This window comes from Juglans microcarpa x Juglans regia, chromosome 6S, assembly GCF_004785595.1.
Source record: "Juglans microcarpa x Juglans regia isolate MS1-56 chromosome 6S, Jm3101_v1.0, whole genome shotgun sequence".
In the NCBI taxonomy this organism is placed as follows: Eukaryota; Viridiplantae; Streptophyta; class Magnoliopsida; order Fagales; family Juglandaceae; genus Juglans; species Juglans microcarpa x Juglans regia.
Genome location: NC_054605.1, coordinates 287,958 through 312,754, shown reverse-complemented (window position 1 = coordinate 312,754; position 24,797 = coordinate 287,958). Strand labels below are relative to the sequence as shown.

The 24,797-nt window shown below is 37.9% G+C and overlaps 1 long non-coding RNA gene across 1 annotated transcript in view; it reads left to right on the top strand.

Annotated features, from left to right (window-relative positions):
* LOC121236406 overlaps window positions 1-13,156 on the top strand; it is a 46,123-nt gene extending 32,967 nt beyond the window's left edge. The window contains exon 2 of the long non-coding RNA XR_005934754.1: window positions 12,865-13,156. This is a non-coding gene — a long non-coding RNA (uncharacterized LOC121236406). The remainder of the gene's footprint in view (window positions 1-12,864) is intronic.
* The last annotated feature ends 11,641 nt before the right edge of the window (window positions 13,157-24,797 follow it).

Here is a 24,797-nt window from a genome sequence, read left to right as displayed (position 1 = left end):
TTTGCATCCTAACTCCAAACATCACGAAAATTTACATACCTCAAGTAAATTTTGTCCTAAAATCAAATATCGAATTAGAAAAATTTAAAACTAAACACAATTATGAAAACTCTATAGAGGCCAAAACATGCATAGGCTTTTTCTCTTGATTTTTGTTGCAATTCTCTTAATTTCAAAACTAATGATCAAACCAACTTTTTGCAACAAAGATCTTCCTATCCTAAGTTTAAAAACATACTTAAACATCCACTAAAAGAAATGCCAGTCAGCACCACCAAACTTTTTAGTAAAAAGATTTAATTTTTTTTACCAAAAACAAACCCTTTCAATCACAAGTTTTTACCTTATTCGAAACATTTCTAAGAATTTGAAAATAATTAAAATCTTATTCCTAACATATTCATAACATCATCCTAAGATCAACCATGCTTTAAATCATCAAATAAAAGTCATCAAAAATCTCAAAACAACACTTGGAGTTTTCAGTTCTACACTTAGTCCAAAAATAGAAAATTTTTCTTAATTGGTTTTGATCAATCTCTTGATCTATGGTTCAAAAGAATAGATTTTCAAACTAAAACATCACATGGTTTATAAATGTGTCCTAAAGAAGATCCAACCATCAAACTTAAAATCACATGGCTAAAAACCAAAAAGCATGGATCTAACCCAGAAACATCAAATCTTAGGTCTAACCAAAATCCTTTTGCATAGAAAAATCATATCCTTGAAACTAATACTAAATATCTTTAGACCAATATCCTAACATGCATATAAAAGGCTTAGGATCATCAAATAAAAATATCAAAACCTTTGGAGTAAGATTATAGCACGAAATATTCAAACTTTCTCAAACAAAAACTGTTTTTCCACTTCTAGTTTTCAAGTTCCTAGATCTAAGGAAATCTTTCATCAAAATCTTTAGTCATGCAACAAATCCTCAATTAACATTAAAAAAAACATGTTAAAAATACTCCATAAAATTTTTGAGCCAAGATATGCGCATTAGCTTGGTAAAAAACTCCAAAATATAACACACTCGTCAGTTTAACGCCCAGAATGACCTTTTGTTGGTTAAAACAACTTTTTACTGACGAAATCACCACGAAATAAAACAATTAATATATCCACAAAAACTAGACTCAAAGGTGATCAATTTTTTGAAGGAATCATGGCAAAAAAAAAATACTTATAAAGGGTTAAAGAGTTCCACACAAAATAACTCAGAAAATAACTAAGTGTTTCTCTCTAAGAACGGGGATGAGAAGTGACAAACTGAAAGGAGGGGTGCCTTGGACGCATCTAGACTTCTGGAGGGTGAGGTATGGGCTTGAATGACCCATGAGGGATGATGCTTAGATCATAAAAAGGGAAGAATAATGGAGGGGGAGTGGGCTGCTATTGTTGCCTTATAGAAGGGGTGTGATGAGGTGGCTTTTTCCCTCACATCAAGGGACTATTTGGAGCTGTTGAGGTCAGAGGTTGATCTTCCATGGGTGGGTGGAAAATTCCTCTAGAAACATTGCTAACATGGCCAAAATTCATGGGCCTGAATGAGCGTTAAAGAAGTGGGCTTCAATTTGGGGTTTAGAGAGTGTTTGGTTAGGTTTTAAGATTCTATCAAGCCCAAATCTAATTTTTCTTGACCCAATCAAAATTTCAAAATTTAAAGGGTTGGACAGTGATGTCATAATATGAATTTGAGGAATTAATAGCATGTTGAAGTGATTTAATCAAGTGATTAAACACAATGCTAGAAATTGGATCAAAAGGGTTTGGAGGCCAACTTTAGGGTTTGGGAAAACCGTTTAGGGTTTCGGTTTTCAACCAAGATTTTGGTGTTTAAATTGGATTCCAACCATTTAGGGTTGAAACCCTTTTTTTTCTAGCACAAATTGGTTGATCAGATGAAAAAAAAAAAAGAATAGGGTTTCGCTTAGGTGACATGATCTCGCACCGTTATTACTTCATAATCCAACTCATGCTTTCTCTTTGCGCCAAGTGTCCAAATACTACTCACCAAGTGTGTCTAAGATCTTGCCAAGTGTTCAAATAAAACTTCTCTGACCTAATTTGGACATTCCACACTATGATTTTGAAAACATTGCACTAAATGCTACTATAGAAGTTACTATTCACTTCGAGAAAATGAAACATAAACTTTACACTATAAAATCTTAAATAATCATACAAACCTAACTGTGCAATTCATTTATTGAAATTCAATCCCGAAGTGCTTCGAAATAAGTAAAATGCATTTTTGAACAAGCGTTTCATTCGAAAACTAAAAATGAGATTGTTGTGCCATAAAATCCAAAATAATCAACTGAGTTTAATGGCGTAGGTCATAACTCAAATTGACACTTCTAACTATATCAAATAAATAAAATCGCACTTCTGGCACCATAGTGAGTAATAACTCTGGCTATGCTGACAGACTAAATCTACGCGATTGGTCGAATTGTGAAAACTTACGGTGTTTCCACAAGGTTCCTAAAGCCTATAGAAATTCCACCAATGAAGATCTGGCGGGCTGTTACACTTTCTCTCGTGGCCTGAAAACTGTTGTTCTAAGCAAATTCTATCAAAGGCAAGTGAATTCAATGGACACATCTTCCCATTTTCATTCTGGAATCGACAACGACTGCAATTCTCCGGCTGGCCTTTGATGTTCTGCCTTCATCAATTGGCAAACAGAGCTTTTTGCTATGAATTCTACTACATTGTTCATGATTCCTTCCCACCAAAATTGATCTTTCAAATCCTGATATATCTTAATGCTACCAGGATGAGCCGTACAAGGGGTACAATGAGCTTCCCTTAAAACCTTTTCATTCAATTCTGGGATTGCAGGAATTACCTTCCTCTCCTTATAACACGACATCCCGTTCTTTCTAATAGTAGAATGCTGTGGCCCTTCGGATCTTGTAATCCTTTGTTGAAGTTTCTCAAGTTTATGATCTTTTCATTGCCCTCGAAGATCTCTTCCTCAATCAACGGTATGAACTCTTGTGATGCTGCTAATATGGCATCCCTTGGCAGGTTCTCGATCAACAAGTTCATCATTCTTGCCAATACAGATGGCAAGTCGGTTTGAGTCTTGCGGCTTAGGGCATCTACTACCACATTAGCCTTCCCGGGATAATACTTACCCTTGCACTGATAATCACTAATCGTTTTGACCAATCTTCTCTACCTCATGTTCAAATTCTTCTGACTAAACAAATACTTAAGACTCTTATGATCCATATATACTTCGCATTTTTCTGCATACAAGTAACGTCTCCAAATCTTCAATGCGAAGGCTATTGTAGCTAATTATAAGTTGTGGGTAGGATAATTCTTCTGATGATCTTTGAGTTGTCGCAAAGCATAAGCGACGAATTGTCCTTTGTGTATCAGTACACATCCTAATCCCATCTTAGAGGTATCACTATAAATCACATAAGGCTTATGAGCTTTAGGTAAAGCCAATACCGGTGTTGTGGCTAACCTCTTCTTTAGCTCTTAGAAACTCTTCTGACAATCCTCACTCCAAATATACTTTGCATCTTCTTCATCAATGTCGTTAATGGATCAGAGAGTTTAGAAAATCCTTCCATAAACCTTAGGTAGTATCCTGCCAAACCTAGGAAACTACATATTTCGAGGGCATTGGTCGGCCTTTGCCATTCTGTTATAGGTTCTATCTTGGTAGGGTCTATAGCTACTTCTTTACTAGAAATTAAATGTCCCAAAAACTTCACCTCTCAAAGCCAGAACTCACACTTACTAAGTTTGGCGTAAAGCTAATGTTCTTGCAAAGTTTCCAATACTAACCTGAAATGTTCCCTATGTTCTTTGTCACTTGGGGAATATATCATCTATGGATATTAATACAAAACTGTCCAAGTACTGGCTAAAAATTCAATTCATTAAATACATAAACATCGTTGGTGCATTAGTCAGTTTGAAAGGCATTACTATGAACTCAAAATGTCCATAACGAGTTTGAAAGGCGGTCTTAGGTATATCTTGATCCTTGATCTTGAGCTGGTGATATCTTGATCGTAGATCTATCTTAGAAAATACTGAAGCTTCGTGTAATTCATCCAATAGATCATCAATCTGTGGCGAGGGATATTTTTTCTTGACATTTACTTCGTTCGATTCCTGATAATCGATGCACATTCTTAAAGTCTCGTCCTTCTTTTTCATGAATAGGACTGGTGCTCCCCAAGGAGATGAGCTAGGGCAAATAAAAACTTTCTCCAGGATTTCCTCAATTTGAACCTTTAATTCCTTCAATTCTGCTAGAGCCTTTCAGTAAGGTGCCTTGTGTACTGGGATTGTTGCTTACAAACTCTGTTTCTCGGTCTGGGGGTAATCTAGGCAATCGTCGGCAAAAGTTTTAGGGAAATCTTCTATCATTGGAATTCCCTAGACTACTTTTGGCTCATTCATGGTACTAGTCATAACTACAAGCTAAGCGGGAGCTCCTCCCATCAAACTCTTCTTAACTTATTTGGCCATTACTACCAACGGAACTAACTTAATTGCTTCTCCCATGTAACAGATTCTATCTTTGGTGGGAGAATCAAATACCACCTACTTCCTTCGGCAGTCTATCTTGGCGTAATGCCTTGATATCCAATACATCCCTGGGATTAAGTTGAATTCCATTAGATGGAAAGCGATTAGGTCAGCAGTTAAGGTTAAACCTGTGACTTCCAATGGACAATCCTTGACTACTCACATGCGCCTAACTATCTTCCTGTCCGGAATAGCTATTAGAACCTTTTGAGATAAAGGTTCTGCATTCAATTCACATATTTGCATACAACCAAAAGGCACAAAAGATCATGATGCTCTGGAATCAAACAGAGTACAAGCTGTGTTGCTACTCCTCCAAGCATGTTGCGTGGACAATCTCGAATCAAGTGGCCAATTTGACCACATTTAAAGTATGCTTCGGTGATTAATTGGCATTCACCGCTATGCCTTCATCTGCACCTTTGGTGTGGTGGTGGTGTGATGGGTACTGTGTTCCTGACCATTATACCTTTTGCTTTACCCATGGTGGTGGGGACCTTTCTCTTTTCCACGTTCCTCCCAGGAGAGTAAGGCATTCCTCTTTTTCCAGTTTGTGTGGACTTGGGAGATTAGAATCCATTGCTCTGCCTTTGCTATTGTAGCAACATTGACCAACTCTTGGAAGTTCTAAATTCACAGGCATGCAACTTGATTTTGAATTCATGATTATAACCTATCTTGAAACTTCCTAGCCTACATCTTCTCTGTATCAATTAAATGAGGGGCGAATCTCCCTAGCTCCATAAATCTGTTCCACCGTCAGATTGCCTTGTGTCAAATTTGTGAATTCTAATGCCTTTTGCTGCTTCACCATTTTTGGAAAGAAATGACTGTCAAATTCCTTCTTAAACTTTTCCCAAGTGAGAGTAGCTATAAATCCCAACTTGTATGACAAAAATTATCGTTTCGTGTCCCACCATATACCGGCTTCTCCTTAAAGCAAGTGACCAGCATACTAGACCTTTTGTTCCTCCTCACTTCCACTGATGTCGAAATTTCTTTCTAAGTCGATAAGCCATTTACTGGCTCTTAGCGCTCCTTTTGTACCCATGAAGTTTGGGTATCTATATACTAGAAATCTCTCGAATGGACATCAGTTTTCTCCTCTAGGCGACTCTTGCCTAGCATTCTTCCCTTGCACGATCTAGTGTTGTACCACTTTCAAAATTTGGCAGATAGTTTCCGCTACTACTTGTCCTCCTTGCAATGGAGGGTTCCTAGCCTCCTGATCTCTAATTCGTGGAGAAGTCTCTTCACATCGACCACGCGCCATAGATCTTCTTTCCTTCTGAAACGTACGAAACTAACCATGTCAACTTTTTTCTCGTAGGGAAACCACCTCTTCTTCACTTTAATTCATGGTCCATACTGCATATTTCACTTCCGTTCACATTTCCACAAAGATCGAAACCTATAGATATAAGATTAAAGCCTATAATTATGAGATTTCAGACCTAGTTTCTGGTACAATGTATCCTTAGGACAACTTGTGTGTTTACCCAGAGACGTAATTGCTTTGATACTTTCATCTATGACGCCCCCAACTCCCGCTTGGGATTGGATGGTAACTGAAGTGTCGGGACATGTAACTCAAGGCTACATACCCCTGTACATGACAGTCAAGATGCAATCCACTTATTATATTCTAGCAGTATGCAATAAATTGCAGCAAAAATTCATGTAAATCTATGTAAGATTTAGGGCAATTTGTAAAATATCATGGTACTGTAAAACTAATTATCCCAAAATATTTCATTTATTCAAATTACTTCAAAATAGATAATGTTGTGAAATCTCCCAAAAACAATAGGGATCTCCAAAAAGTAAACCATAAATCTTTTTTTTTTCCCAACAATTTTTAAGATCCCTCTCAAAAACCCTACAAGGCCTTCTCTATTTTGCCCTGTCTTTGTTATTTATCTAACTTATCTCCTCAAAGAGCTGCAACACTTCTTTAATGAACTAATCAGTGACTTTTAGCCTCTCCACTATGGATGCCTCCGACGAGCTCTCAGGACTATTCGAGACCTCCTTGACTATCTAAGGTGCTGGCCTCTTGTGATTCCTCATATTCATCTCCTGTCCCATAACAATTTCTACAATTCCAGGTTGGGAATGGCAGTGAAAACTATTATGGTGGGATTTTGAGAAATCTCTATAAGTAAACAGACAACATACAACACTTAACATAGGCATATAAAGGCAAACCATGAAATGAATTCATGGACATGTACTTGACACAAAACTTGGTTTATGCAACTTAACTTTTAAATAAAATGTTTTTTCATTTTTGCACATTGAACAATATACATATAACATATCTTCAATTCATTACCTTGTTCACTTATTGTAACTTGTAGTTTGGATACATCACAGCTCCCCTATGCACCGTTGGATCCCCACTAGTTACTGGATCACCCAACGACCCACTTGACCATGGTGACTACGTCATAATCCTTTACTATGCGGCAGTTCACAATTTTACCTTCATCGCATATAACACATGTGAGGCATCCATAGCTTTAGGTGCTACCCTGCTTCGGTATCCTTTCCATAAGAATCTATTTGATATCCACTAACGATACTTTGTCGACCCAGGGGCTACCACTCCAATTTAAGCACTCCTGAATGGACAGATGAGTTCCACCAGGACATTCCCCAGTCCTAGCATTCGGGGTCATTATAAAACATGTACTATAACAGCCCACTAGAAATTCATTGGTGGAATTTCTATTGATTTTAGGAATCTCGTGAAAACCCCATAAGTTTTTACGAATCGACCAATCGTGCAGGTTTTAGTCTGTCAGCATAGTCAGTGTTATCACTCACTGTGATGCTAGAAATATGAGTTTAATTATTTGATGTAGTTAGAAGTGTCAGAATGTGTTTTGGTCTACGATATTAGACTCAGTTGATTATTTAGGATTTTATGGCGCAATAGTCAATTTTCATAATTTTGGACGAAACGGTTGTTTGAAATTATGAAATTATTTTTAGGGGCACTTCGGGATTGAATTTCGGTAAGCGATTTTCACTATAGGTTAATATGAATATTTAGGATTTTTCAGCACTAAGTTTATTATGCATCTCTTCGGAGTGAATATTAATCTCGATAAACGCATCCGGTGCAGTGTTTTCAAAATCACAGTGTAGAATATCCAAATTAGGTTAGAGAAGTTGTATTTGGACACTTGGCAAGATCTTGGCCATACATAGTGAATGGTATTAGACACATGGGAGAAGACCTCTATGGGGAGAAGACCTCTCAAGAACTCAAGAGGAGCTTGGAGAAGAGGTGTGGAGGAAATGAGGGAGTGGAGGTTTTTTACAGTGCTCAAGAAGGGAGGGGGAAGCTGGCCTTGGCTGGAGGAGAGTCTTGCGATTTGTGGAGTGGGTGGTGGGGTGATGAGTGCATGCTTCTAGCTTTGTGTCACCTTGTGCAAACATGAATAGTATCCTAAAATCACCATGATCTCATCATGTCAGGTGCTACAATGACCCTATGGGTGCAGGGCTACTGTGGTGTAGAAGGAAGAAAGAAAGAAATTAAAAACAAGGCATGATACCATGCCATGATGTCGTCAGGTAAGGTTTTGAAAAATCTAGGCAAAGTCTCAATTTATTTGTTGCATCCCTTTGTCTTATCTCCATGGCTGGTTTTAGTAGGTTCAATGACACTCCTTGAAGGCTTTTTAAGGTGGTAGAAGGTGGAGGGTTGGCTCCCATGTGATGATGTATGTGCAGCTCAAAGAAGGGGGTGAAATGAAAGTGGTTGCTAAGTGGTGTTTTGCAGAAAAAGCCAATCGATTTTGGCTCTATTTGGGGTGGCTTTGAGTCAAGGTTCACCATGATGACTAGAGGGGCTCGTGGGGATTGGAAGAGAAGGGAGGTGGCGTTTGGTGGTGGCTCAGCCATGTGCATTTCATTTGGGGTTTTTGGTTTTGTTCTTGGAACCAATTTCATCCACCACTAAGTTTGCCTTGAGAATGGTATTTTGAGGTGCTAAAAGACAATAATTCCCTTGAGAAAAAGGCACAAAAACTTTTGGCTAGGGGTTGTTCAGTTCATTGCACATAAGCGATAGTTGTGGATTTAGGGTTTTAACATGTCATCAGCCTTAATGACATGTGTGGAGATTTATCTAGGGTTCTAATTTGTTCTAAGAATGATGAAATTGAATAATAAAACAAGTAAATTTCAAGTAAAAAATGTGAGAGATAATTAAAAAAGAAATTAAGCTTAAAATATGGTTTAGAAATTACTAATCATGTAGAGTTTGATCAATGCCCTTAACCCAAGTTCAAAACTTAATTAGGTCCAAAGAAGTTCCTTAGGAGCATGGGGCACATTATGGGCTTGAGGAAACCAATGGTATGGTATATGTGGGCTTCCAATAGAAGGCTGAAAATGCAAGACAAGGCTTTGGGCCTTGTTGGGCTTTAAAAAGGCCATGAGTGGGAGTTGCATGGTTTATGGGCTTTGGGTGTGAGTTGATGGGAGGCCTTAGTTCTAGATTTTAAAAGATCATGAGAGGCCTCAAAATCCACAAAGACAGGGCTTGAAAGGCTTGCCTTAATATAAATAGGTCATGGGTCAAAGCTAACACCAAGTTATGCATAAAAGGCCTTATGCCTTCCTCACACTTGGGAGAAACCTTTTTAAGGCTAACCCACAAAGGCTTAAGCTCTTATACGGCTTGGTTCACGGCTTCTAAGTCTTGGCCCATAATGGTATAAAGGTTTAAGGGCCCTAAGTGTAGCACTAATGGGCTTGCTTTCAAAATCACCCATTCTTAACCCTTAAGCTTAACCATTAATGATACTAAGTACCATAGTTTAATGGGTAAAATAAACCTAACTAACTCCCAAAATAAGTAATAATAAATCTTATGCTAAAAAAAATATAAAGCCCAAAAATATAATATAGCCTAATAAGCTCAATCTAAGGTCCTAATGGGTAATTAGGCGGGATGTTACACGCCACTTCCTCATGCAATCTTCTTGGAACTCACATGGTTTTGACAAGTGGCATGAAATTGTGGGTGGTTGGTGAATGGGTGCATTGGTAGAGTGATCCATGGTCTTCCCTAGGCGTCTCATGATTGCTTTCATCTAGAAACTTTCTACATGTGTGACAAGTTGTGACATCCCCAACCTTCGCTTGGAATGAAACAGAGATTTGGAGCATAGGGACATGTAACACAAGGCTACATGCCTCCATTCATGATAGTTAATACGCACTGCATCCTATAAATGCATCTGATAGTATGCAATAACCGCAATGGAATAAGGGTGACTAAATAAAACTTATACTAGAATAAACGAAAACATCCCAATGTCATTCATAACCATCATAACATCAAATCATAAGGTAGCATAATTTTAGTACAATTATTCTTGATAATAAGTCTCCATAGCTAAATCAACTACTTCATGTGTTCTAAAGCACGAAGGGTTAGAGCTATAAACATCAAGATGAGGTCCAATCTTTTGTCGAGATCTGGCTCCTATTCAATCTATCGAATCCACTGGTCCATCTGGTCCGTCCTCGTTGGATCCTAACACAATTTCTGTCATTCTGAGTGGAATGATAGTGGGTCCACAAGGAATGAGATTCATTTAAAATCTCAGTAAGTTAAGCAACCAACGTGCACAAAGATAAATTATGCATGATGAATGATAAATATGAAATGAGTGCAATGCTGAAAAATTAGTATATGTCTCCCATCCAGATTCCTCAACATTTTCAAAAACTTGACACACATTTTCTTACAATGAACATTTCTCACTTCAACCGTCAAAGACATATATTTCATGATAACGTTTCATCATTGTTAGCAATTCACATTTAATCATAACATTAACATCATAGCGTATGGTATCATCCCAGTTCCCTATATGCATTGTGTGCTAGTGACCATAGTACAACTCATGTTGAAACTACGTTGTCTGCATACTCATTCTCAATGTATTGGTAACATAACATAACACCGTCATAACATCATAACATATACGCCCGCCAGCGTTAAGTATCATACATTTTGACTTTGCTCCAACATTCTTTAAAAAGAACCCATTTGAAGCACGTTGATTCGTCAACTCAGGGTTTATCACTCCATTTTTACTCACTCCAGAGTGGACAAAGGAGTTCCATTAGGATAATTCTCCACCATAACCTTTGGGGTCGTGCCAAAAATTATTTTCATGCTTTGCTTGAAAAATGTAGTTTATGACATGTGCATATGTAACAAGATTTCATGTGAAAATAATATTTATCTGCAATATGTTAAAATGCTGAAAATTTCACATGTCATGTAAGCAAGTAGTCATGTACTCAATGTATCATATAACCTGATGTTTTATGCTCAAAATGAAAATTATAACATGAATGTGGCATCTATCAATAAATCATAAATAACTTGTCAAGGTATAAGTTAGAGACCAACTTACAAACTGCCTATGTTTGGAAAAACATCATAGCGACGATAATCAAACTTGTATTAAGTTAGGATTTGAACTACAATGGAAGATGTTCATAATGAAAAGGTTTCAAAAATGGGTATTTACAAAAACAGGTATATACTAAGGCTTTTATTTTTTACTATTTGCAAATAAGCCCTAAATTTAACCAAAGTTCATAAATCCCATATTTTCCATATTTTAAAACCATCTATGCCTTTAGAATTTCAAAAATCAAAGTGGAACCAGTCCAAATACACTAAATCAAAGTTTTGAATACTGTACCAAACGTTGTACCGGTCAAAGCACTGGAACGAAATATTTCGGTACCGGTACCGTTTCTTGTACCATTTCGAGATAGTCAATATATGAATAAATTATATATATAAATTATATTCTAAAATAATAGTCTATATATAAATACATATATATATATATTATAAATAGCTTAGTATGAATTGTCGGTAAAAAAATGAGCTTGTAGTTTGAAAAGAAGAAAAAGAAAATGAGAGGCCGAAATAAAGGCCGGTACGGGCCAAAATATAGGCTGATATTTGAGCCGGTACGAAATATATATAATACCTGTACCATACCAATGGCCGGAATGACATATACCAACCGTACCGGCAGGTACATTACAATATTTAAAACAGTGCAGTGAATACGTGGCATGCACTCTAGTTGATGCCTAAGTGTAATTTCAACCATTGATCCTTATGAATGAATGCATATTCAATTTCTTTAATTACAAATAATTACTACAATCCTTAATGACATGTTAAAAGGTTAATCTTAAGTGACAAGTTTATCCCAACATTTAATCATGGCTAAAAACCTTAATTTCTATTAAACTAGTCCTTGAGCATGCATGATATCTTTTAATCTTTTTCATCAATAAAAGTTTCCCAAATTGAAATTGAATCATGCATTTCCCTTGTTGTCCCAATCAGAAGGTTTATAATGCTCAGATTTCAAGCCTAGGTAAAATAAACCAAAACTTCATAAGGTAAGCGTAATTTAATCAAACCCTGCATCCTTGGATGAGCAACACAATATAGATTTAAAACTGTCATGACATGCTTCTAATGTCAAAAGAAAACCTTCAATGGTCATTCTCAGACATTAATACATCATATGAAAATATGCTAAGACCTACCATAGCTAAAATTCTCACTTAAAACAATTTAAACACTTAATCCAACCTTAATGAACTCAATTTTGATTTAAGCATGGTAACCTTTTCTAAACTCATCCAAATATCACTTAAATACTTAAAAGCAAAACATAACATGCAAACTAAGATCTAGAGCAAGAAAACATACAATTTTTGTGGCCCTCTAAAGCTCCCAACACAAGAACTCTCACAAACTCCCACAAACACTCAAGACCTCACCCGGTTTCTCTCTATGGCTCACTAAGGGAGGGGAAGCTTTCAAGATCTCAACAAGAAGCTTGGAGATGAGGTGTGGAGAAATGAGGGACTGAAGGGAGTTTTGATAGGCTTCAAGAGGGGAGGGGACATTGGCCTTAGTCCATGGTTAGTGGGTGGAGTGGGCGGTGGTGAAGGTGGTTTGAATTTCCAACTTGGTTGCATCACCTTGTGCAGGTAAATAGTGACCCAAATCAAATGCTTTCTTCCTTTTTAGGTAGTGCCATGCAAGGAAAGGGTGTAGGTGCTGCCATGGTTCATCATTTCATGGGAAAAAAAAAGGAAAAAGAAAAAAGGTTTATGGCATCAAGCATAGTAGCCGTTGGGTTCAAGGCTGAAATCCTTGGATAGTTTTGATCATTCTTGCTCACCCTCTTGTCCTCTCTTCATGGATGTTTTATGCAGGTCATGAGTCACTCTTGGAAGGATCTTTTAGATGGTGGGGGGTGGGAGATTGACTACCAAATGATGATGAAGTGGCAGCTTAAAGGAAATGGGTGAAGGGAAGGGTGTTGCTGAGTGGTGGTCGTTTGATGCCATCTGTTTTGTGTATTTTTTTGTGGGGAAAATTTTGGTCAATTTCCCATAATACATTTGAGGGTCTCTTGGGAATTGTATGGTGATGGAGGAGGCGTGAGGAAATGGGTCATTTGAGAGAAGAAAATCAAACAAAAATGCAAGGCATTCGATTTCCATCCAACTAGTGTTTAGGTGCATTCGGTTTTTGGGTTTTTGGTTTGGTTGTAGGAACCAATTTCATCCACCACTAAGTCTGCATTGAGAAGGCTATGTTCAAGTGATAAAAGACAATAATTCCCTTGAGAAAAATGCACAAAAATTTTGGGCTAGGGGCTGTTCAGTCCATTGCACATAAGGGCACACATGTTGTAACACCCTACTTAATTAACCCTTGATTAACCTTTAAGAACTTTATATTAGGCTTTTAATTTTGGGTTAGTTACTTTCATTAGGGTTGATAGTGAGGTTAATCTTGGCACTAAGTACCATTAAGCTGAGGATTAGAGAAGCAAGCTCATTAGTGATTTTGGTGAGGCTTTTAGGACCTTAGAGCATTCATGGGCCTAGTCCAAGAAGACTTGAACCAAACCCTTAGGAAATCAAGACAAGTTTTGGCCCAAGTATAAGGAAGGTCATAAGGCCTTTGGTGTAGATTGGACCCTTGTCCCTTTTCAAGCCCACAAGGCCCAAAGTTATGTTTGGACTCATTTCACCATTCAAGACCAAAATCCCAATACACCATACTATTGGTTTTCTTAAGCCCAAATCATACCCTAAGTGCCCAAATTAAGTTTTGAAAATTAGCTAAAACCATTAACCATCATACTTGAAGTTAGTGAACTTTAAGCCATACTTTGAAACTTAATTGTGTTTAACCTTTTCTTAAACCTTTTAATTCAAATTTTTTTGAATTAATACTTCATTACCTCATAATTAGATCTCACTAATACCCTAGATAAACCTCCCCACTTGTCTTTAAGAAAAATGACATATCAAGCTTAAACCTTGTATCAATCGATTTTGTGCATTACCCTTTATAATGCTTGGACTGTTTTGCCCTTGGACCCAACATTTTTGTGGTTTGTCCTCAAGGGTAATATGGTTCTTAAACACCTCATGAGACCCTTCCAAACCTAGTTTGAACCTTGGACGAAATTGGTTGCATCAACCAACTCAGTGAACCCAATTGAGTTCTTAAGTATTCTTGTGTAAGGCTATCTTGAGTGCTCGGAAGGCCACAAATTTTTGCAAATTTTCTTTCTTTTTTATCTTATTTATCATGTCAAGCTTTGTTTCCATGTGTTGGTATGAAATTTGGTTGAGTTTTGAGAAGGTTATCATGCTTAGTTCAAAACCGGGTCAATTAAGAGATGATTTGAATGATTAAATGATTTTAAGTGGGAATTTAGTTATGGCATGTCTTAAGCGTGATTTGATATGATTTATCATTGTCTTAAGATGAATATGGAAGGTTTAAATTATGGTTAGAAGCATGTCATGGTAGGTTTTGAATCTATCTTGTTTTGATTATCAAGCATGTATCAGTTTTGAACATATTAGTGATTAAAGGTTTCTTAGCCATGATTAAGTGTTGGGATGAACTTGATTACTCAATAATTAGCCTTCATTATGTCAGTAAACATCCATGATTACAACACGGGTCTCAGAAGATTATAATCTCAAAATAATGGACACCTGGCTCCATAATTACATTGCCAAAATATACTATTGAGATAGTTCATTGAGTAACTCGCCTAACTCGACTAACGATGTTGGAATACTATCCAAACACCTATTGTGGTGGCTGCAAGCTCCGTGTTGCATCTATGGTGTCTAGTCAACCTCCTTTAGTCTGCCAGTGTCTGCTTCCTACTCTGATCTTGACATATCGCCTACCATTCGCGGGGAATGATAGTTGGGACTACTATGGTGAAATTTGATTACAAATCTCAGCAAGTTAATAGGAAACTTCCACATAGGTTAATGATGCATGGTAGGAGTATGAATGCATAATCAAAGTTGTAAGTAAGCATAGCATAACTTGACATATAGCATGATATAAATGACATAACTTGAACTGAAACTGAAACTTAGCTTGACGTGACATGACATTTACGTGAACTTAAAACATAACATGGACTAGCAACATAGCATTTACGTAAACATACATAATTTGAACATAACATGAACTTGAGCATAACATAATATAAACGTGAACTTGAAACATAACGTGAACGTGAACATGACATAAACGTGAACTTGAAACATAATATGGCTTGAAACATAGCATGAACGTGAAATTACCATTTAACCCTCTACATGTGAGAAAATTATCATTTTACCCCTAACTTAAGGATTTCACATCCTAACTCCAAAACTTTCTAAAATTTACATTCCTCATATAAATTTTGTCCTAAACTCAAATATCAACTCAGAAAAATTTAAAACGCATTATGGCAGAAACATCCATACGATTTTTCCCTTGATTTTTGTCGCACTTCTTCTAATTTCAAACTTCATGATCAAACCAATTTTTGCAACAAAAATCTTCTTATCCTAAGTTTAAAAACATACTTTAAACATCCAACGAGAACTTACTAATCATCAACCCAAAACTTTTTAGAAGAAAGATCCAAACTTTTTAACTAAAAACAAACCCTTGAATTGCAAGTTTTGATCTTATTCAAAACATCTCCAAGAATTCCAAAAAAATCAAATCTTACTTCTAGTATATTCATGAAATCATCCCAAGATCAATCATGCTTTAAATTATCAAACAAAAGTCACCAAAATCACAAAATAATACTTGGATTTTTTGGTTTTACACTTGGTCCAAAAACAAAACTTTTTCTCTCAACTAACTTTGATCAATCTCTAGATCCATAGCTTAAAGACATGTGATCTTCAAACTAAAACAACACATGATTTAAAAATGTGTCCTAAAGAAGATTCAACTATCAAACTTAAAATCACATGGCTAAAACTCAATAAAACATTGATCTAACCCAAAAAATCAAATATTAGGCCTAACCGAAATCGTCTTGCATAGAAAAGCCATATCGTTAAAACTAATAATAAATATCTTTAAAATAACATCCTAAAATGTATATAAGAGGCTTAGGATCATCACATAAAATATCAAAACCTTTGGAGTAAGATTAAACTATGAAATATTCAAACTTTCTCAAAACCAAAACTATTTTTTCACTTCCAGTTTTCAAGTTTCTAGATCTAAGGAGATCTATCATCAAAAGCTTTAGTCATGCAATAAAACCCCACTGAACATTCATAACCACATGCTAACAACACTCCATTAAATTTTTGGACCAAGATATGTCCGTTAGCTTGGTCAAAAATTCCAAAACATTACATACTCTCAAGTTTCATGCCTAGAATGACCTTTCTATGGTTAAAAGTACTTTTGACCAATAAAATTAGCATTAAATGAGACTAATATGATATCCACAGAAACTAAACTCAAATATGAACAATGTTTGTGAAGGAGTTATTGTGAGAAAATACCTACAAATGGTCGAAAATCTCTACTCAAAAAGACCCATAAATCTGCCCGAGAGAGCTATTTTGAGTTTCTCTCTAAGAATGGAGTGAAGAAGTGACGAAAGGGAGTGAAATGTGTCTTGCACGAGTTTATACTTTTGGAGGGGAAAGTTATGGGCTTGAATGACCCTTGATTGGAGGTGACAATGTGACATAAAGTTGAGAATAGTGAGGGGCAAGGACTACCTACAACAGCTATGAGGTATGGAGGTTGATGAGGTGGATTGCTCCTTCACATCAAGGCACTATTGGGTGCAGCCAAGGGCAGTGGATGGCCTGCCATGTGGGGGAGGAAACTTCTTCAAGAAGTTTTGCCAAGGTGCCAAATTTCTGGGCCTTGGTGGGCCTCAACCAAGTGGGCTTCAATTTGGGGTTTAAATGGCGTTTGGTTAGGGTTTGGGATGCTATCAAGCCCAAATTTAATTTTTCTTGGCCTAATCAAATTTTCAAGGTTTAAAAGGTTGGATAATGATGTCATAACAAGGTTTTGATTAATTAATAATATGTGGTAGTGATTTAATCAAGTGATTAAACACAATGCTAGAAATTGAATTAAAAAGGGAGGCCAACTTTAGAGTTTGGGAAACTGTTTAGGGTTTTGGTTTCAACCAAGTTTTTGGGGTTTCAATTGGATTCCAACTATTTAAGGTTCTCTAGGATTGAAACCCTCTTTGGTCTGGCACAATTTGGTTGATCAGATTAAACAAAGTTTTGCTTAGGTGAGATGATCTCACACCTTGAGTTACTTCACAAATCCATCTAATGGTTCCTCATGGTGCCAAGTGTCCAATACTATTCACTATGTGTTGTTAAGATCTTGTCAAGTGTCCAAATAAAACTTCTCTAATCTAATTTAGATATTTCACACTGTGATTTTGAAAACACTGCACTTAGTGCGCTTATCAAGTTGCTATTTACTCAAAACAAAAAACATAATAAACTTAGTATTGAAAAAAATTCTAAATATTCATATTAACCTATAGTGAAAATCGTTTACTGAAATTCAACCCCAAAGTGCTCCTAAATAATCAACTGAGTCTAATGGCGTAGACCATAACGCATTGTGACACTTCTAACTATCTTAAATAATTGAACTCATATTTTTAGCACTATAGTGAGTGATAACATTGACTATGTTGATAGACTAAAACTTGTACGATCGGTCTATTCGTAAAAACTTATAGAGTTTTCACAAGGTTCCTAAAGTCAATAGAAATTCCACAAGTGAATTTCTAGCAGACTGTTACAAAAGGCTTGCCTTAGCATAAATGGGACATGGGTCAAAGCTAACACCAAGTTAGGCCCAAAATGCTTATGCCTTTCTCACACTTGGGCCATACCTTTCTAAGGCTAACCCACAAAGACTTAGGTGTCGTTTGGATTTGAAGATTAGTTGAGATATGTTGTGAATAGTAATGAGATTTGTGAGTTAAAGTTGATGAATAGTAATGAATAGTAGTGAGATGAGTTGAAATGAGTTGAGATCGGTTGTGAATACAAACCTCTCCTTAAACTCTTATAAGGCTTGGTTCAAGGCTTCTAAGTCTTAGCCCATAACATTCTAAGGGTGTAAGGGCCTTAAATGAAGCACTAATGGGCTTACTTACTAAACCACTCATACTTAACCCTTAAGCTTAACCACTAATGACACTAAGTGCCTTAGTTTAATGGGTAAAACAAATCTAACCGACTCCTTTAAAAAAATAATAAATCTTATGCTTAAAAATTATAAAGTCCAAAAATATAATTTAGTATTATAAACTCATTCTAACGGAGATTAAGGGTTAATCCTAATAGGTAATTAGGCAGGATGTTACACAAGTGTCAAAACAAGTGGCTTTCCCATGGTAGACATGCTAGGACTTTTGGGTTACCGAAACCCTATGTCTTTCACCAGTTCTTCCCACAATTATGTCTAGATTCATTGGGCCTTAAATGTGTGACAAGTGACGTAAAGGTTGGAGGTGTTGGGTGTGCCCCTTGTTCCCTTAGGGTTTTAGGCTTTAGCCCAATGGGCTGGCCAAATTCTTAAGGCCTTGCTGGGCCTATTTTATGGGCTTAGATGCCTAATGCATTAGAACCAAATAGGGTCCAAGGTTTCTAAGTACTCTACACCTCTTGCATGGCGCAAAAATTAAACATAAACTAGTGACAAAATACAGACGAAGACTTGGCTAAGTCCGGTTTGTCACAGAGGATGACCAATAGAATTTTTCTATAGGGATAAATCTTAGTTTTTGAATCACCACTTTGAGATGGTTTGATACTTAACCATAATTTCCTCTTTTGTCTCTTGTAATAATTTTTGAGATGTTCTGATAGCGGTTAATTTCTCTTGCATACTTTGATAGGTTATTGTGAATAATCATTGGAGCTACATTTAGTACATATTTTCACTACTAGATTGTATTTTATGGTGACTAATTCATTATTATAATAACTCATATTTTGGCGTGACTATAGCCAGCTGAAACTTTTGATTTTGTAGCATATACAGGGGCATTCTATTTGTACCACCACAATACGTATAATCACCATATAAAAAGGAAAAGACAATTTCGATGTAGTTGCACGATCGACTTCAATGGTTAATTTAGTTTATGAGAGTTTTCTTCCCCCTATTTATTTACTTGCTTTAGGCAATTCATTTTCCATTGATAGTGGTTTGATGCCAAGTCAGCTTGCAATGGGAAATGATCTTTCAAAACCTTTGAAATGTTCTCAAAAATTGTAAACCAAATGATGCATCAATGATCACCTTTACTCCTCAGTGCATTCCATAAAAAATTAGTGCATCTACCAAATAACAATTGGCAAAGAATTTTACATTTTAAAGTTTACAAATCCATGCACAGTTAACAAAAACTAAGCATAATAACAATTAGCAATGGCCGTGCAACTTCATCAAACCAAACTTTGTAACAATGTGTCTGTCAATTCCCACATGGACTTTATCCTCTGAGTAGTAAATAAGTTACATATTGACCATGAAAATGTCATCTTTGTAACAAAGGTGTCATTGGCTTTCAACAATTTCTCATTGACAAAATAAAAGGCCCATGTAATGGGCCCAACGGAACGAGAAACCTACAAGCACGTTGTATATTCGGGTTCACAGGGTCATATCGCCCCAGATAATATTATTATTGATAATCGACCTTCATAGCAGATATATACTGTTGAGGAAATGGCGAGATAGTCGGGTTATTATTTCTCGGGATGTGAAATAGCTCCTTCTGGGATCATATCCTGAGAATATGGTGATCAAAGGCTCGAGAGGTCCAGCGGGCAAAGAGTATTAGAGAAGACTGGCTGAAGTTATAGCGACAAAAGATGGGAAAAGTGAGCACCCCCAAGGGGGCAAGACTCAAGGTTTGCTCATAGCAACCTAAGTGTACGGTCAGAAGACTGGTCGATGGATTGAACAGAAGGTAGGGGAGCGAAAAAAAAAAAAGGATGACGTTCTTGCGCTTATCACTAGAATGACACCCACTAGACAAATGACTGCATCACACTAAAGAGGCAAATCGAGGAGATGAGAGGAAGCAGCAAATTGGAACGTCTAATTGCAGAGCACTTGAAGCCCAAAGAACAAGTGCAAAGGCAAGGAACAAAGCGAGATCGGGATAACAGATGAAGTAGAAGACCAAGAGGGCAACGAACATCAAGGGGGGATGATTGAGACGCCCCTCGCCAAGATTTGAACAGCAACGGAGAACCCCGAGACGAGATACATACTATAGCAGGAGGATTCACTTGGGCAGGAACTTCTGCGTCGGGTAGAAAAGCACACGCTTGCAGAGCAAGGTACGAGGAAGTATATGCGACTAACAGACCACACAAGGAGCCGAGGCAAGAGAGCACAATGAATATTTCTTTTGGGGAAGAAGATTGTAAAGGGGTCTTGTACCCACATGCAGATGCATAAATGGTAACACTGTTGGTCACCAACTACAACACTCAGAGAATTTTGATCGACAACAGAAGCTCAACCAATATCCTCTTTTGGGACTCCTTGACCAAAATGGACATCGACCCCAGAAAATTGTGGTCATCACCTATACCATTGAAGGGATTCTCTAGAGATGTAGTACAATCTTTGGGCATGATAACTCTAGCTGTCAAAGCCCCTTTATCCTACAACGCCATATTAGGATGCCCGTTCTTAAACAACCTCAGAGCAATCACATCCACTTACCATTTGAAGATGAAGTTCTTGACGGAGGAGAGAATTGGCAAGTTTGAGGTGAGCAGCCCTAGCACAAGAGTGCTACATGCAAAAGCTTACGTCGGGAGGAGCAAATGTTTGCACTACAAACCTTAAGGGTCAAGATGAACCACCGCCTGTCTTTCTCGACCAAGGTGTAGAGATGGGGGATGAAGAAATTCTGCAGCAAGCATAACCCAACAAACCACTTGAATTGGTAGCCCTTCACCAAGAGTGGCCAAAAACCACAACATGGGTTGGGACCAGACTCTAGCTCGAGGTCTAGGGAGCTCTGAAACAATTGCTAATTGAGCATAGAGATGTGTTTGCATGGAGCCATAAGGATATGCCAGGAATAAACAATGAACTCATTGAGCATAGTCTTTGTGTCAACCCCACCATCAAGAAAGTCTGCCAGAAGAAGAGGTCATTTAGCATCAAGAAATACACGGCCATAGTCGAAGAACTTGACTGATTGCTCGTTGCAGGCTTCATCAGGAAAGCCCACTATCCCGGGTGGTTATCCAATGTTGTACTAGTAAAAAAGTCCAATGGAAAACTGAGAATGTGTGTGGACTTCACCGATCTCAACAAAGCATGCCCAAAGGACAGTTTTCCACTATTAAGGATCGACGTGATCATCGATTCCATGGCGGGACACCAAATGTTAAGCTTCATAGACACCTACTCAGGGTATAACCAAATCATAATGAACCCAGTGGACTAGGAGAAAACCTCATTTATAACAGACTGAGGGCTATACTACTACCAGGTCATGCCCTTCAGCCTAAAAAATGCGGGGGCGATGTACCAGAGACTCGTGAATCAAATATTCAGGAAACAGATTAGACGAAGTATGGAAGTCTATGCTAATGACTTGTTGGTCAAAAGTAGAAATCGGCCCAAAACTTGGAAGATTTGAAGGAAGCCTTCACTATGCTACGTTAGTATAAAATGAAGTTGAACTCAACAAAGTGCGCTTTTGGCATCGACTAAGGAAACTTTATGGGCTTCATAGTGTCTGAAACGGGCATAAAGGCTAACATAGAGAAGATTAGGATAATCATGGAGATGAGGCCCCCTTGGAACATCAGCAAAACCCAGAGATTGACCAGTAGGGTGGCAGCATTAAATAGATTTATGTCCAAGTCCATTGACAAATACCTATCGTTTTTTAGGGTTCTGCACAAAGTACACCCACCATTGCTAAGCTAGCCCAAACAAGGAGACACACTCTACGAATACTTGGTAGTATCTCCCCATGCCGTGTGAATGGCACTCATCAAATAGGAAAGACAGGTTCAGAAAATGATGTAGTACACAGGCCATGCCCTAAGGGGAGCAGAGTTGAGATACCCGCGAATGGAGATGCTAGCCTTCACGTTGGTAATGACAGCAAGGCAGTTGCAACCCTATTTCCCAACTCACCCCATTAACGTCTTAACAGAAGCTTCCCTCAAGAAGATGTTGCAGAAACCTTATGCCTCTGAACGCTTAGTGAACTGGTTGATTACCTCCTGAGACAAGCAACGAAGGGACAAGCCCTAGCAGACTTTATCTCTAACTTTACCAGCTTTCCTGAAGAAATAGTAACTACTCTAGTCAGAAACTGGCAAGTCTTTGTTGACCGCTCATCTTGCCGTGTTGGGGGGGAGTAGGCCTCGTTTGGTTACATAGTTCAGATGAAATAAAATGAGATGTTTTGTTAAAAGTTGAATAAAATATTGTTATAATATTATTTTTGTTTTAGGATTTAAAAAAGTTGAATTATTTATTATATTTTGTTTGAGAGTTTAAGAAAGTTGTAATGATTATATGAGATGAGATAGTTTAGTTTTGTATAACCAAACTAGCCCTAAGGGCATACATAGTAGGTGACTTTGGACACGAACACCACTACATGGCATTCAAAACCACTAACAATAAAGCCATGCTCGTATGACATTTGATAGTATAGGCACTAGGGGCCAACGAGGTCAAGGTAAAGGCGGACTCCCAAGTGGTCGTTAATCAGGTGTTGCGGGTGTATGCAGCAAAGGGTGAGAAATTGAAGAAGTACTTGCAGTTGACATGGGAGAAGCGGAACCGGTTTCACCATTAGAGCATTGAGCAAATACCAAGGGATAGTAACAAAATAGTAGACCAACTGATACGAACCGCCTTAGGAATGGAAGACGTTGCCTTGCCATGGGAGGTTGAAAGCAGGGCAATAGAAGTCCCCGCTGTCAGGACTGAAGTCGCAAAGATGGGATCCAGAGAGTTGGAGTGGGCTCGAGAAGTGGCAAGGTAACTAGATATGGGAGAAATCCCAGCCCAAAAGGAAGAAGCATGGTAGATAAAAAGAAGAGCTATGCGGTTCACCTGGATCAACGAAATTCTTTACAAATGAGGCTTCTGGAATCCCCTACTAAGGTGTATCTCCCCAAAAGAGGCCAATACGTCCTAGCAGAGGTGCATGAAGGAGTGCGCAGAAACCACTCCAGGGGAAGATCTTTGGTGAGAAAGGTTGCGAAGGCGGGCTACTATTGGCCCCATGCCCTCAAGGATGCGAAAGAGTTCGTTAAGAGATGCGCAAAGTTCCAGATGCTTGCCCTGTTATCAAACTACCTCCCAGAAGTGCTAACCTCCATAATGTCCCCATGGTCATTCGCACAGAGAGGGGTGGACCTAGAAGGGCCCTCCCATCGGGGAAAGAAGGAGTAAGAATCATTGTAGACAACTTCACCAAATGGGAGGAGGCAGAACCCCTGGCAATGATATGGCGCCCTCAACCCCCACTTGGGATTGGACAGTGACTGAAATACAGGGACATGTAACACAAGGCTACACACCCCTCGTACATGATAGATATTATGCTATGCACTTAAGTACACTAGCAGTATGCAATAATGTAGCATTGGACAAATAGTAAAGGTTAGATAATCTAAGCAATGTGATAGGCAATTGCAAAGCACATGGCACCGTACTAACAGCATATCCCAACATTGTCCAAAACATATACATGTATCATAAAGATATAGCATCCCAAAAGCATAGAGTATAGTTTAAATCTCCCAAAATACGGGGCCTTCTTAAAACATAGTTCTACAAAAGTTCAGATCTAAACCATAAGTCCCTTCTTCTTTTTCCCCAAAACAACTTAGGTTCCCGTTTTCTTCAAAAGGGTTGGGGCTTCACACGCTTTTCCAAGGTCCTATCTTTATCATGATTGTTACACTGTCTGAATTCTGCAATGAATTCAAGTATCCCATAGATCTCCCGGTCGATGGCTTTGAGTCGCTCTAGGATGAAGGGCTCAGGCCGACTTGCAGCCATCTTAAGCACGATCCTCTCCGAAAGAGGAGGTGCCACTCTTTTCCTCTTGGTCATAGGTATCGTCTACTATACCTCTAACAACTTCCACCATTCCAATTGGAGAATGGTAGTGAAAACTACCACAATGAGGCCATCAGCAAGTAATCACGCAACATACACTAGTTAACACGAGCATACAAGAGGTAAATCATAAAATGCGTGCATGGACATATACTTGACATATGATGTGACCATTTTCAAAAGGCTTGTAACAAAACTTAACATTTTAGAAAAACTTCTTAACTTTTCTTATTCACGTAATCTTAATCAGAACTTACCTTATCAAAACATACCACAATATTTGCATCAAGTAATCATTATCATATCACGAGATTTACATCAAATGATCCTTAACACATAAGCTCTTATTCTTGTTTAGAGGGTGGACACAACACGGTTCCCCTTAGTACCGCGTGGTCCTGCTAGTTACAGCACCATCAATGGTTTGTACACCATGATGAATACATCATAAACAGAGATTTATATTAACTCGATCTTACTTTGTGGATTACATGCCTTATGCACCCACTAGTGTTAGGCGCTTTCTCACTCTAGCATTCTTTGAAAAGAATCCATTCAAAGCTCGTCCAAAGTTCTTTGTAGAACCAGGGGTTACCACTCTATTCTTAAGCACTCCAGAGTGGATAGAGGAGTTCTACTAGGACATTTCCCCTCCCTAGCACTTGGGGTCATGATAAAA